Source organism: Heliangelus exortis, unplaced genomic scaffold (genome assembly GCF_036169615.1).
Source record: "Heliangelus exortis unplaced genomic scaffold, bHelExo1.hap1 Scaffold_276, whole genome shotgun sequence".
NCBI classification, from domain to species: Eukaryota; Metazoa; Chordata; class Aves; order Apodiformes; family Trochilidae; genus Heliangelus; species Heliangelus exortis.
The window spans coordinates 250001-262500 of NW_027285953.1; positions in this window are offsets into that span (position 1 = coordinate 250001).

The window sequence follows — 12500 nt, forward strand, 5'->3', positions numbered from 1 at the left end:
GCGTTTATTTATTTATTTATCTATTTATTTATTTTGTTATTCATTCATTCATTCCTCTATCGATATAATTAATTAATTAATTAATTAATTACCCCCGGGTTCGTTCGTTTGTTTGTTTGTTTATTCATTTATTCATTTATTTATTTATTCGAATAATTAATTAATTAATTAATTAACTAATTAATTAATTACTTCCGGGTTTAATTAATTGATTGATTGATTGATTGATTCATTGATTGACTGGTTGATTGATTGATTGATTAACTAACTAATTAATTAATTAATTAATTACTTCCGGGTTGGTTGGTTGGTTGGTTGGTCGATTTATTTATTTATTTATTTATTTATTTATTTCCTTTAGTAATTAATTAATTAATTAATTAATTAATTAATTAATTAAACCCACCAATCAATCAACCAATTAATTAATTAATTCATTCCTTCCGGGTTCTAAAAATTTATTTGTTTGTTTATTTATTTATTTATTTATTTATTCGTTCGTTCATTCGTTCATTCGTTCCCTTTATTTAATTAATTAATTAATTACTTTTGGTTTGTTGATTTATTTATTTATTTATTTATTTATTTACTCGATCCAATAATTAATTGATTAATTGATTATTTTAATGTCTTACTTCCGGGCCTTTTTGAAATTTAATTTTTTTTTTTTTTTTTTTTTTTTTTTTTTTTTTTTTAATTACTTTTTTAATTAATTAAAAAAACTAATTAATTTCAGGGTTTATTTATTTGTTTGTTTTATTATTTATTTATTTATTCGTTTCCCTTTTACTTACTTACTTACTTACTTATTTATTTATTTCCAAGGCATTGATTTAATTATTTAAATAATTAACTGCTTCATTCTGGATTGTATTTACTTATTTATAATTTATTTATTTATTTATTTATTTACTTATTTTATTGTGTATTTATTTATTTCCGGTGCTGTTTTCAATTATTTGTTTATTTATTCATTCACTCATTCATTCATTCATTCATTTCCTTTTTTTTTTTTTTTTTCTCGGTCGCGGTCGCGGTCTCGGCCCTGGCCTCGGGTCTTAGCCTAGGCCTCGGTCTCGGTCGCGGCCTAGGCCTCGGGTCTTAGCCTAGGCCTAGGCCTCGGTCTCAGTCGCGGTCGCGGCCTCGGCCTCGGGTCTTAGCCTAGGCCTAGGCCTCGGTCTCGGCCTAGGCCTCGGGTCTTAGCCTAGGCCTCAGGTCTCGGTCTCGGGCCTCGGCCTAGGCCTCAGGTCTCGGTCTCGGGCCTCGGCCTAGGCCTCGCTCTCGGTCTCGGTCTCGGCCTAGGTCTCGGCCTAGGCCTCGGGCCTCAGCCTAGCCCTCGGGCCTCAGCCTCGCTCTCGGTCTCGGTCTCGGTTTCGGCCTAGGTCTCGGCCTAGGCCTCGGGCCTCAGCCTAGCCCTCGGGCCTCAGCCTAGCCCTCGGTCTCGGTCTCGGCCTAGGCCTCAGGTCTCGGTCTCGGTCTCGGTCTCGGTCTCGGGCCTTGGCCTAGGCCTCGCTCTCGCTCTCGGTCTCGGTTTCGGACTAAGTCTCGGCCTAGGCCTCGGGCCTCAGCTTAGCCCTCGGTCTCAGGCTCGGTTTCGGCCTAGGTCTTGGCCTAGGCCTCGGGCCTCAGCCTAGCCCTCGGTCTTGGTCTCGGCCTAGGCCTCAGGTCTCGGTCTCGGTCTCGGTCTCGGCCTAGGCCTCAGGTCTCGGTCTCGGTTTCGGACTAAGTCTCGGCCTAGGCCTCGGGCCTCAGCTTAGCCCTCGGTCTCAGGCTCGGTTTCGGCCTAGGTCTTGGCCTAGGCCTCGGGCCTCAGCCTAGCCCTCGGTCTTGGTCTCGGCCTAGGCCTCAGGTCTCGGTCTCGGTCTCGGGCCTCGGGCCTCGGCCTAGCCCTCGGTCTCGGTCTCGGTCTCGGTCTCGGCCTAGGCCTCAGGTCTCGGTCTCGGTCTCGGGCCTCGGCCTAGCCCTCGGTCTTGGTCTCGGCCTAGGCCTCAGGTCTCGGTCTCGGTCTCGGCCTAGGCCTCAGGTCTCGGTCTCCGTCTCGGGCCTCGGCCTAGGCCTCGCTCTCGGTCTCGGTTTCGGCCTAGGTCTCAGCCTAGGCCTCGGGTCTCGGTCTCGGGCCTTGGCCTAGGCCTCTCTCTTGGTCTCAGTTTCGGCCTAGGTCTCAGCCTAGGCCTCGGGCCTCGGCCTAGCCCTCGGTCTCGGTCTCGGTCTCGGCCTAGGCCTCAGGTCTCGGTCTCGGGCCTCGGCCTAGGCCTCGCCCTCGGTCTCGGTTTCAGCCTAGGTCTCGGCCTAGGCCTCGGGCCTCGGCCTAGGCCTCAGGTCTCGGTCTCGGGCCTTGGCCTAGGCCTCGCTCTCGGTCTCGGTTTCAGCCTAGGTCTCGGCCTAGGCCTAGGTCTCGGTCTCGGGCCTTGGCCTAGGCCTCGCTCTCGGTCTCGGTTTCGGCCTAGGTCTCGGCCTAGGCCTCGGGCCTCAGCCTAGCCCTCGGTCTCGGTCTCGGTCTCGGTCTCGGTCTCGGTCTCGGTCTCGGTCTCGGTCTCGGTCTCGGTCTCGGTCTCAGCCTAGGCCTTGGGCCTTAGGTCTCGGGTCTCGGTCTCGGTCTCGGGCCTCGGCCTAGGCCTCGCTCTCGGTCTCGGTTTCAGCCTAGGTCTCGGTCTCGGGCCTCGGGTCTCGGTCTCGGTCTCGGGCCTCGGCCTAGGCCTCGCTCTCGGTCTCGGTTTCGGCCTAGGTCTCGGCCTAGGCCTCGGGCCTCAGCCTAGGCCTCAGGTCTCGGTCTCGGGCCTTGGCCTAGGCCTCGCTCTCGGTCTCGGTTTCGGCCTAGGTCTCGGCCTAGGCCTCGGTCTCGGTCTCGGTCTCGGTCTCGCTCTCGGTCTCGGTCTCGCTCTCGGTCTCGGTCTCGCTCTCGGTCCCGGTCCCGGTCCCGGTCCCGGTCCCGGCCCAGGCCTCGGCCTAGGCCTCGCTCTCGCTCTTGCTCTCGCTCTCACTCTCGGTCCCGGCTCAGGCCTCGGCCTAGGCCTCAGTCTCGCTCTCGGTCCCGGTCCCTGTCCCGGTCCCGGCTCAGGCCTCGGCCTAGGCCTCGCTCTCACTCTCGGTCCTGGTCCCGGTCCCGGCCCAGGCCCAGGCCTTGGCCTAGGCCTCGCTCTCAGTCCCGGTCCCGGTCCTGATCCCGGTCCCGGCCCTGGCCTCCGCCTAGGCCTTGCTCTCGCTCTCGGTCCCGGTCCAGGCCCAGGCCTTGGCCTAGGCCTCGGTCTCGCTCTCGCTCTCGCTCTCGGTCCCGGTCCCGGTCCCGGTCCCGGTCCCGGTCCCGGTCCCGGTCCCCGCCCAGGCCTCGGCCTAGGCCTCGCTCTCGCTCTTGCTCTCGCTCTCGCTCTCGGTCCCGGCTCAGGCCTCGGCCTAGGCCTCGCTCTCGCTCTCGCTCTCGGTCCCGGTCCCGGTCCCGGTCCCGGTCCCGGTCCCGGTCCCGGCCCCGGCCCCGGCCCCGGCCCCGGCCCTGGCCCCGGCCCCGGCCCAGGCCTCGGCCTCGGCCTAGGCCTCTCTCTCAGTCCTGGTCCCGGTCTCCGCCCAGGCCTCGGCCTAGGCCTCGGTCTCGCTCTCGGTCTCTCCCTTGGTCCCGGTCCCCGCCCAGGCCTTGGCCTAGGCCTTGGTCTCGCTCTCAGTCCCGGTCCAGGCCCAGGCCTTGGCCTAGGCCTCGGTCTCGCTCTCAGTCCCGGTCCCGGTCCCGGCCCTGGCCTCCGCCTAGGCCTCGCTCTCGCTCTCGGTCCCGGTCCCGGCCCAGGCCCAGGCCTTGGCCTAGGCCTCGCTCTCAGTCCCGGTCCCGGTCCCGGCCCTGGCCTCCGCCTAGGCCTCGCTCTCGGTCCCAGTCCCGGCCCAGGCCTTGGCCTAGGCCTCGCTCTCAGTCCCGGTCCCGATCCCGGTCCCGGCCCTGGCCTCCGCCTAGGCCTCGCTCTCGCTCTCGGTCCCAGTCCCGGCCCAGGCCTCGGCCTAGGCCTCGCTCTCGCTCTCGCTCTCGCTCTCGCTCTCGCTCTCGCTCTCGCTCTCGGTCCCGGCCCAGGTCTCGGCCTAGCCCTCGGTCTCAGTCTCGGTCCTGGTCCCGGTCCCGGTCCCCGTCCCGGCTCAGGCCTCGGCCTATGCCTCGGTGTCGGTCCCGGTCCTGGTCTCGGCCTAGGCCTCGGTCTCGGCCCTTTGCCCAGCTCTGGCCCCAGCCCCGGCCCCGTTTTTTTTTTATTTTTTTTTTTTCCGTTTTTTTTTTTTTTATTATTTTATTTTATTTTATTTATTATTATTATTTATTTTTTCACTTTTAAATCGCGAAGGAATAAAAGAGAGAGAAAGGAAGACAGAGTCGATCGACGAGTTAACCGCTCGTGCGTTTTATTAATCGTCGCCTCGAACGTCCGCGTGCGTCGCGGGCGAGGGGGAAGGGAGGATGCGGCGGCGGCGTGACCGACCTCCCGCCCGAGTCTCCTTTTTTCACGACGATGCCTCCTGCCGTCCTGCCCTCCTGCTCGTCCGTCCGCTCCTAGCGACGGATCCGGCCGGCTCCGGAACCGGCGGACGGGCCTACCCGGGCCCGGGCGGCACTACGGGCGACTCTACTCGGCTCCGGGCCGGTCCGCGGGGTCTGCCGCCCGGCTCCGGCCCGGTCCCCCGGCTCTACCCGGCTCCGGGCCGGTCCGCCGGAACTTCCCGGTTCCGGGACGGTACCCCGTCTCTACCCGGCTCCGGGTCGGTCCGGCAGGTGTTCCCGCTCCCGGCTCCGGGCCGGGCCGCCAGGTCTACCCGGCACGGCAGCCGGCCGCCAGGTCTACCCGGTCCCGGCTCCGGGCCGGTCCGCCAGCTGTTTCCGGTCCCGGCGCCGGGCCGGACCGCGGGGTCCGCCCGGCTCCGCGCCGGACCGCGGGGTCCGCCCGGCTCCGCGCCGGTCCCCCGGGTTTCCCCGATCTCGGCTCCGGGCCGGGCCGGTCCGCAGGCTCCTCCCGGCTCCGGGCCGGGCCGCCAGCTGTCCCCGGTTTCGGCTCCGAGCCGGACCGCGGGGTCTGCCCGGCTCCGCGCCGGTCCCTCGGGCATTTCCGCTTCCGGCTCCGGGCCGGGCCGCCAGGTCTACCCGGCACGGCAGCCGGCCGCCAGGTCTACCCCGTCCCGGCTCCGGGCCGGTCCGCCAGCCGTTTCCGGTCCCGGCGCCGGGCCGGACCGCGGGGTCCGCCCGGCTCCGCGCCGGTCCCCCCGTTTTCCCCGCTCCCGGCTCCGGCCCGGTCCGCACGGTCTAGCGGGCTCCGGGCCGGTCCCCCAGCTCTACCGGGCTCCGCGCCGGTCCCCCAGCTCTACCGGGCTCCGGGCCGGTCCGCCAGGTTCTCCCCGTTTCGGCTCCGAGCCGGACCGCGGGGTCTGCCCGGCTCCGGGCCGGTCCGCCAGCCGTTTCCGGTCCCGGCTCCGGGCCGGGCCGCCAGGTCTACCCGGCACGGCAGCCGGCCGCCAGGTCTACCCGGTCCCGGCGCCGGGCGGTTTAACCCGCGTTTAGCCGGCTCCGGGCCGGTCCGCCAGCTGTTTCCGGTGCCGGCTCCGCGCCGGACCCCCCCTTTTCCCCCGCTCCCGGCTCCGGCCCGGTCCGCACGGTCTAGCGGGCTCCGAGCCGCTCGCCCAGCTCTACGCGGCTCCGGGCCGGTCCCCCAGCTCTACCGGGCTCCGGGCCGGCCCGCCAGGTTCTCCCCGTTTCGGCTCCGAGCCGGACCGCGGGGTCTGCCCGGACCCCCGGCTTTTCCCGCCTTCGGCTCCGGGCCGGGCCGCCAGGTCTACCCGGCACGGCAGCCGGCCGCCGGGTCTACCCGGTCCCGGCTCCGGGCCGGTCCGCCAGCCGTTTCCGGTCCCGGCGCCGGGCCGGACCGCGGGGTCCGCCCGGCTCCGCGCCGGTCCCCCCGTTTTCCCCGCTTCCGGCTCCGGCCCGGTCCGCACGGTCTAGCGGGCTCCGGGCCGGTCCCCCAGCTCTACCGGGCTCCGCGCCGGTCCCCCAGCTCTACCGGGCTCCGGGCCGGTCCGCCAGGTTCTCCCCGTTTCGGCTCCGAGCCGGACCGCGGGGTCTGCCCGGCTCCGGGCCGGTCCGCCAGCCGTTTCCGGTCCCGGCTCCGGGCCGGGCCGCCAGGTCTACCCGGCACGGCAGCCGGCCGCCAGGTCTACCCGGTCCCGGCGCCGGGCGGTTTAACCCGCGTTTAGCCGGCTCCGGGCCGGTCCGCCAGCTGTTTCCGGTGCCGGCTCCGCGCCGGACCCCCCCTTTTCCCCCGCTCCCGGCTCCGGCCCGGTCCGCACGGTCTAGCGGGCTCCGAGCCGCTCGCCCAGCTCTACGCGGCTCCGGGCCGGTCCCCCAGCTCTACCGGGCTCCGGGCCGGCCCGCCAGGTTCTCCCCGTTTCGGCTCCGAGCCGGACCGCGGGGTCTGCCCGGACCCCCGGCTTTTCCCGCCTTCGGCTCCGGGCCGGGCCGCCAGGTCTACCCGGCACGGCAGCCGGCCGCCGGGTCTACCCGGTCCCGGCTCCGGGCCGGTCCGCCAGCCGTTTCCGGTCCCGGCGCCGGGCCGGACCGCGGGGTCCGCCCGGCTCCGCGCCGGTCCCCCCGTTTTCCCCGCTTCCGGCTCCGGCCCGGTCCGCACGGTCTAGCGGGCTCCGGGCCGGTCCCCCAGCTCTACCGGGCTCCGGGCCGGTCCGCCAGGTTCTCCCCGTTTCGGCTCCGAGCCGGACCGCGGGGTCTGCCCGGCTCCGGGCCGGTCCGCCAGCCGTTTCCGGTCCCGGCTCCGGGCCGGGCCGCCAGGTCTACCCGGCACGGCAGCCGGCCGCCAGGTCTACCCGGTCCCGGCTCCGGGCCGGTCCGCCAGCCGTTTCCGGTCCCGGCGCCGGGCCGGACCGCGGGGTCCGCCCGGCTCCGCGCCGGTCCCCCCGTTTTCCCCGCTCCCGGCTCCGGCCCGGTCCGCACGGTCTAGCGGGCTCCGGGCCGGTCCCCCAGCTCTACCGGGCTCCGCGCCGGTCCCCCGGGCTTCCCCGCTCCCGGCTCCGGGCCGGGCCGGTCTCGCAGGCTCTTCCCGGCTCCGGGCCGGTCCGCCAGGTTCTCCCGGCTCCGGGCCGGTCCGCCAGCCGTTTCCGGTCCCGGCTCCGGGCCGGGCCGCCAGGTCTACCCGGCACGGCAGCCGGCCGCCAGGTCTACCCGGTCCCGGCGCCGGGCCGGGCCGCCAGCCGTTTCCAGTCCCGGCGCCGCGCCGGACCGCGGGGTCCGCCCGGCTCCGCGCCGGTCCCCCCGTTTTCCCCGCTCCCGGCTCCGGCCCGGTCCGCACGGTCTAGCGGGCTCCGAGCCGGTCGCCCAGCTCTACGCGGCTCCGGGCCGGTCCCCCAGCTCTACCGGGCTCCGGGCCGGTCCGCCAGGTTCTCCCCGTTTCGGCGCCGAGCCGGACCGCGGGGTCTGCCCGGCTCCGGGCCGGTCCGCCAGCCGTTTCCGGTCCCGGCTCCGGGCCGGGCCGCCAGGTCTACCCGGCACGGCAGCCGGCCGCCAGGTCTACCCGGTCCCGGCGCCGGGCGGTTTAACCCGCGTTTAGCCGGCTCCGGGCCGGTCCGCCAGCTGTTTCCGGTGCCGGCTCCGCGCCGGACCCCCCCCTTTTCCCCCGCTCCCGGCTCCGGCCCGGTCCGCACGGTCTAGCGGGCTCCGAGCCGGTCGCCCAGCTCTACGCGGCTCCGGGCCGGTCCCCCAGCTCTACCGGGCTCCGCGCCGGTCCGCCAGGTTCTCCCCGTTCCGGCTCCGAGCCGGACCGCGGGGTCTGCCCGGACCCCCGGCTTTTCCCGCCTTCGGCTCCGGGCCGGGCCGCCAGGTCTACCCGGCACGGCAGCCGGCCGCCGGGTCTACCCGGTCCCGGCTCCGGGCCGGTCCGCCAGCCGTTTCCGGTCCCGGCGCCGGGCCGGACCGCGGGGTCCGCCCGGCTCCGCGCCGGTCCCCCCGTTTTTCCCCGCTCCCGGCTCCGGCCCGGTCCGCACGGTCTAGCGGGCTCCGAGCCGGTCCCCCAGCTCTACCGGGCTCCGGGCCGGTCCGCCAGGTTCTCCCGGTTTCGGCTCCGAGCCGGACCGCGGGGTCCGCCCGGCTCCGGGCCGGTCCGCCAGCCGTTTCCGGTCCCGGCTCCGGGCCGGGCCGCCAGGTCTACCCGGCACGGCAGCCGGCCGCCAGGTCTACCCGGTCCCGGCGCCGGGCGGTTTAACCCGCGTTTAGCCGGCTCCGGGCCGGTCCGCCAGCTGTTTCCGGTGCCGGCTCCGCGCCGGACCCCCCCTTTTCCCCCGCTCCCGGCTCCGGCCCGGTCCGCACGGTCTAGCGGGCTCCGAGCCGGTCGCCCAGCTCTACGCGGCTCCGGGCCGGTCCCCCAGCTCTACCGGGCTCCGGGCCGGTCCGCCAGGTTCTCCCGGTTTCGGCTCCGAGCCGGACCGCGGGGTCTGCCCGGCTCCGGGCCGGTCCGCCAGCCGTTTCCGGTCCCGGCTCCGGGCCGGGCCGCCAGGTCTACCCGGCACGGCAGCCGGCCGCCAGGTCTACCCGGTCCCGGCGCCGGGCGGTTTAACCCGCGTTTAGCCGGCTCCGGGCCGGTCCGCCAGCTGTTTCCGGTGCCGGCTCCGCGCCGGACCCCCCCTTTTCCCCCGCTCCCGGCTCCGGCCCGGTCCGCACGGTCTAGCGGGCTCCGAGCCGGTCGCCCAGCTCTACGCGGCTCCGGGCCGGTCCCCCAGCTCTACCGGGCTCCGGGCCGGTCCGCCAGGTTCTCCCGGTTTCGGCTCCGAGCCGGACCGCGGGGTCTGCCCGGCTCCGGGCCGGTCCGCCAGCCGTTTCCGGTCCCGGCTCCGGGCCGGGCCGCCAGGTCTACCCGGCACGGCAGCCGGCCGCCAGGTCTACCCGGTCCCGGCGCCGGGCGGTTTAACCCGCGTTTAGCCGGCTCCGGGCCTGTCTGCCAGCTGTTTCCGGTGCCGGCTCCGCGCCGGACCCCCCCCTTTTCCCCCGCTCCCGGCTCCGGCCCGGTCCGCACGGTCTAGCGGGCTCCGAGCCGGTCGCCCAGCTCTACGCGGCTCCGGGCCGGTCCCCCAGCTCTACCGGGCTCCGGGCCGGTCCGCCAGGTTCTCCCCGTTCCGGCTCCGAGCCGGACCGCGGGGTCTGCCCGGACCCCCGGCTTTTCCCGCCTTCGGCTCCGGGCCGGGCCGCCAGGTCTACCCGGCACGGCAGCCGGCCGCCGGGTCTACCCGGTCCCGGCTCCGGGCCGGTCCGCCAGCCGTTTCCGGTCCCGGCGCCGGGCCGGACCGCGGGGTCCGCCCGGCTCCGCGCCGGTCCCCCCGTTTTTCCCCGCTCCCGGCTCCGGCCCGGTCCGCACGGTCTAGCGGGCTCCGAGCCGGTCCCCCAGCTCTACCGGGCTCCGGGCCGGTCCGCCAGGTTCTCCCGGTTTCGGCTCCGAGCCGGACCGCGGGGTCCGCCCGGCTCCGGGCCGGTCCGCCAGCCGTTTCCGGTCCCGGCTCCGGGCCGGGCCGCCAGGTCTACCCGGCACGGCAGCCGGCCGCCAGGTCTACCCGGTCCCGGCGCCGGGCGGTTTAACCCGCGTTTAGCCGGCTCCGGGCCGGTCCGCCAGCTGTTTCCGGTGCCGGCTCCGCGCCGGACCCCCCCCTTTTCCCCCGCTCCCGGCTCCGGCCCGGTCCGCACGGTCTAGCGGGCTCCGAGCCGGTCGCCCAGCTCTACGCGGCTCCGGGCCGGTCCCCCAGCTCTACCGGGCTCCGGGCCGGTCCGCCAGGTTCTCCCCGTTTCGGCTCCGAGCCGGACCGCGGGGTCTGCCCGGACCCCCGGCTTTTCCCGCCTTCGGCTCCGGGCCGGGCCGCCAGGTCTACCCGGCACGGCAGCCGGCCGCCAGGTCAACCCGGTCCCGGCTCCGGGCCGGACCGCGGGGTCCGCCGGCTCTGCGCCGGTCCCCCCGTTTTCCCCGCTCCCGGCTCCGGCCCGGTCCGCACGGTCTAGCGGGCTCCGGGCCGGTCCGCCAGGTTCTCCCGGTTTCGGCTCCGAGCCGGACCGCGGGGTCTGCCCGGCTCCGGGCCGTTTCGCCCGGCTTTTCCCGCTTCCAGGTCCGGGCCGGTCCGCCGGGTCTCCCCGGTTCGGAAGCCGGCGGCCAGGTCTACCCGGTTCCGGCTCCGGACCGGTCCGCTAGGGCGGCCCGGCTATGGCACCAAGGCGGCGGGCAGGTCTTCCTGGCTCCGATCCGGTCCGCCAGGTCTACCCGGTTCGGAAGCCGGCGGCCAGGTCTACCCGGTTCCGGCTCCGGGCCGGTCCGCTAGGGCGGCCCGGCTATGGCGCCAAGGCGGCGGGCAGGTCTTCCTGGCTCCGGGCCGGTTTGCCAGGTCTACCCGGTCCTGGCGCCCACGGCGGCGGCCAGGTCTACCGCGCTCGGCGGGACTTGGTCTCTGGCAGCGGGGTAGACCAGTTGTCCGCGCGGTTCCGGTAGTCGCCAAAGGGGTCGCTGTTTTCTTCTGCCTCCAGTTACGTCATCGTAAAAGTCGGCGCGCTCGGCGCGCCTCTCCGGTGACCACAGGGTGCGCTCTTGGATCTCCCGGCGGGAGTGGCCTCGTCTGTCCGTATATAGGGGAGTAGGTGGTGCTGCGGAGCTCACCATGCCAGACGAAGGGAAACCGATGCCAGCCGGGGAGGGGCGGCCCGGTGGACCGGCTTAAAGGGCGGAAGGGGAGGCGGCGGCGCCTCGGCACGGTTTCCAGCGAGACAAGGGCACTCCCCGGAAAAAAAGCCGGTCCAAACGAGCACCCAAAAGGGCGAGAGCAACCCGGTTCTCGGGTCCCATAGCTAAGTTGTACCAAGCCTGCCGTGGCTTCCTACTGGGTGTCCCCCAGGCAAAGGCGGTGGCGGCGGCGCCCCGCGATCCTACCTACGCTCCAGCCGTGAGTAGTAGCTTGACCGAAGCCAAGCGATCCCGGAAGGATGGCCGCGGGGCCAGTCGGGTGCTGCGGGCGGGGCGGCGGCGCCCCCCCCCCCCACTCCCTTCTCGAGGTAGCAGGTTTACCTTCCAGAGACAATCCAGTGCATTTGGGCTTGAAACGGCCACGGGGGCCACCTTGATTCTGCAGCGGGGCGGCGGCACCCTGCTTTCTCTGGTGACCAATGGAGCCCTGCTCGGCTCGGGGGCGTTCGCCGGGAGCCGAGCAGCCCGGGACAAGCCGGTAAGCGGCGGGGCGGCGGCGCCCCGCCTTCCTCCTATAGTCGCGCTCCGGCCCTAAGCTGGAGCCCTGCTCGGCTCTGGGGGCGTCCGCCGGGAGCCGAGCAGCCCGGGACAAGCCGGTAAGCGGCGGGGCGGCGGCGCCCCGCCTTCCTCCTATAGTCGCGCTCCGGCCCTAAGCTGGAGCCCTGCTCGGCTCGGGGGCGTTCGCCGGGAGCCGAGCAGCCCGGGACAAAGCCGGTAAGCGGCGGGGCGGCGGCGCCCCGCCTTCCTCCTATAGTCGCGCTCCGGCCCTAAGCTGGAGCCCTGCTCGGCTCGGGGGCGTTCGCCGGGAGCCGAGCAGCCCGGGACAAGCCGGTAAGCGGCGGGGCGGCGGCGCCCCGCCTTCCTCCTATAGTCGCGCTCCGGCCCTAAGCTGGAGCCCTGCTCGGCTCTGGGGGCGTCCGCCGGGAGCCGAGCAGCCCGGGACAAGCCGGTAAGCGGCGGGGCGGCGGCGCCCCGCCTTCCTCCTATAGTCGCGCTCCGGCCCTAAGCTGGAGCCCTGCTCGGCTCGGGGGCGTTCGCCGGGAGCCGAGCAGCCCGGGACAAAGCCGGTAAGCGGCGGGGCGGCGGCGCCCCGCCTTCCTCCTATAGTCGCGCTCCGGCCCTAAGCTGGAGCCCTGCTCGGCTCGGGGGCGTTCGCCGGGAGCCGAGCAGCCCGGGACAAGCCGGTAAGCGGCGGGGCGGCGGCGCCCCGCCTTCCTCCTATAGTCGCGCTCTGGCCCTAAGCTGGAGCCCTGCTCGGCTCTGGGGGCGTCCGCCGGGAGCCGAGCAGCCCGGGACAAGCCGGTAAGCGGCGGGGCGGCGGCGCCCCGCCTTCCTCCTATAGTCGCGCTCCGGCCCTAAGCTGGAGCCCTGCTCGGCTCTGGGGGCGTCCGCCGGGAGCCGAGCAGCCCGGGACAAAGCTGGTAGATGGCGGGGCGGCGGCGCCCCGTCTCTTTCCTATTCTTGCTCCGGTCCGAAGCTGGAGCCCTGCTCGGCTCTGGGGGCGTCCGCCGGGAGCCGAGCAGCCCGGGACAAGCCGGTAAGCGGCGGGGCGGCGGCGCCCCGCCTTCCTCCTATAGTCGCGCTCCGGCCCTAAGCTGGAGCCCTGCTCGGCTCTGGGGGCGTCCGCCGGGAGCCGAGCAGCCCGGGAGAAAGCTGGTAGACGGCGGGGCGGCGGCGCCCCGTCTTCCTTTTATAGTCGTGTCCCCGGCCCTAAGCTGGAGCCCGCTGTAGTGGGTGTTTTTGCGGCCCCTGGCTTCGATGCCCAGGAAGGCC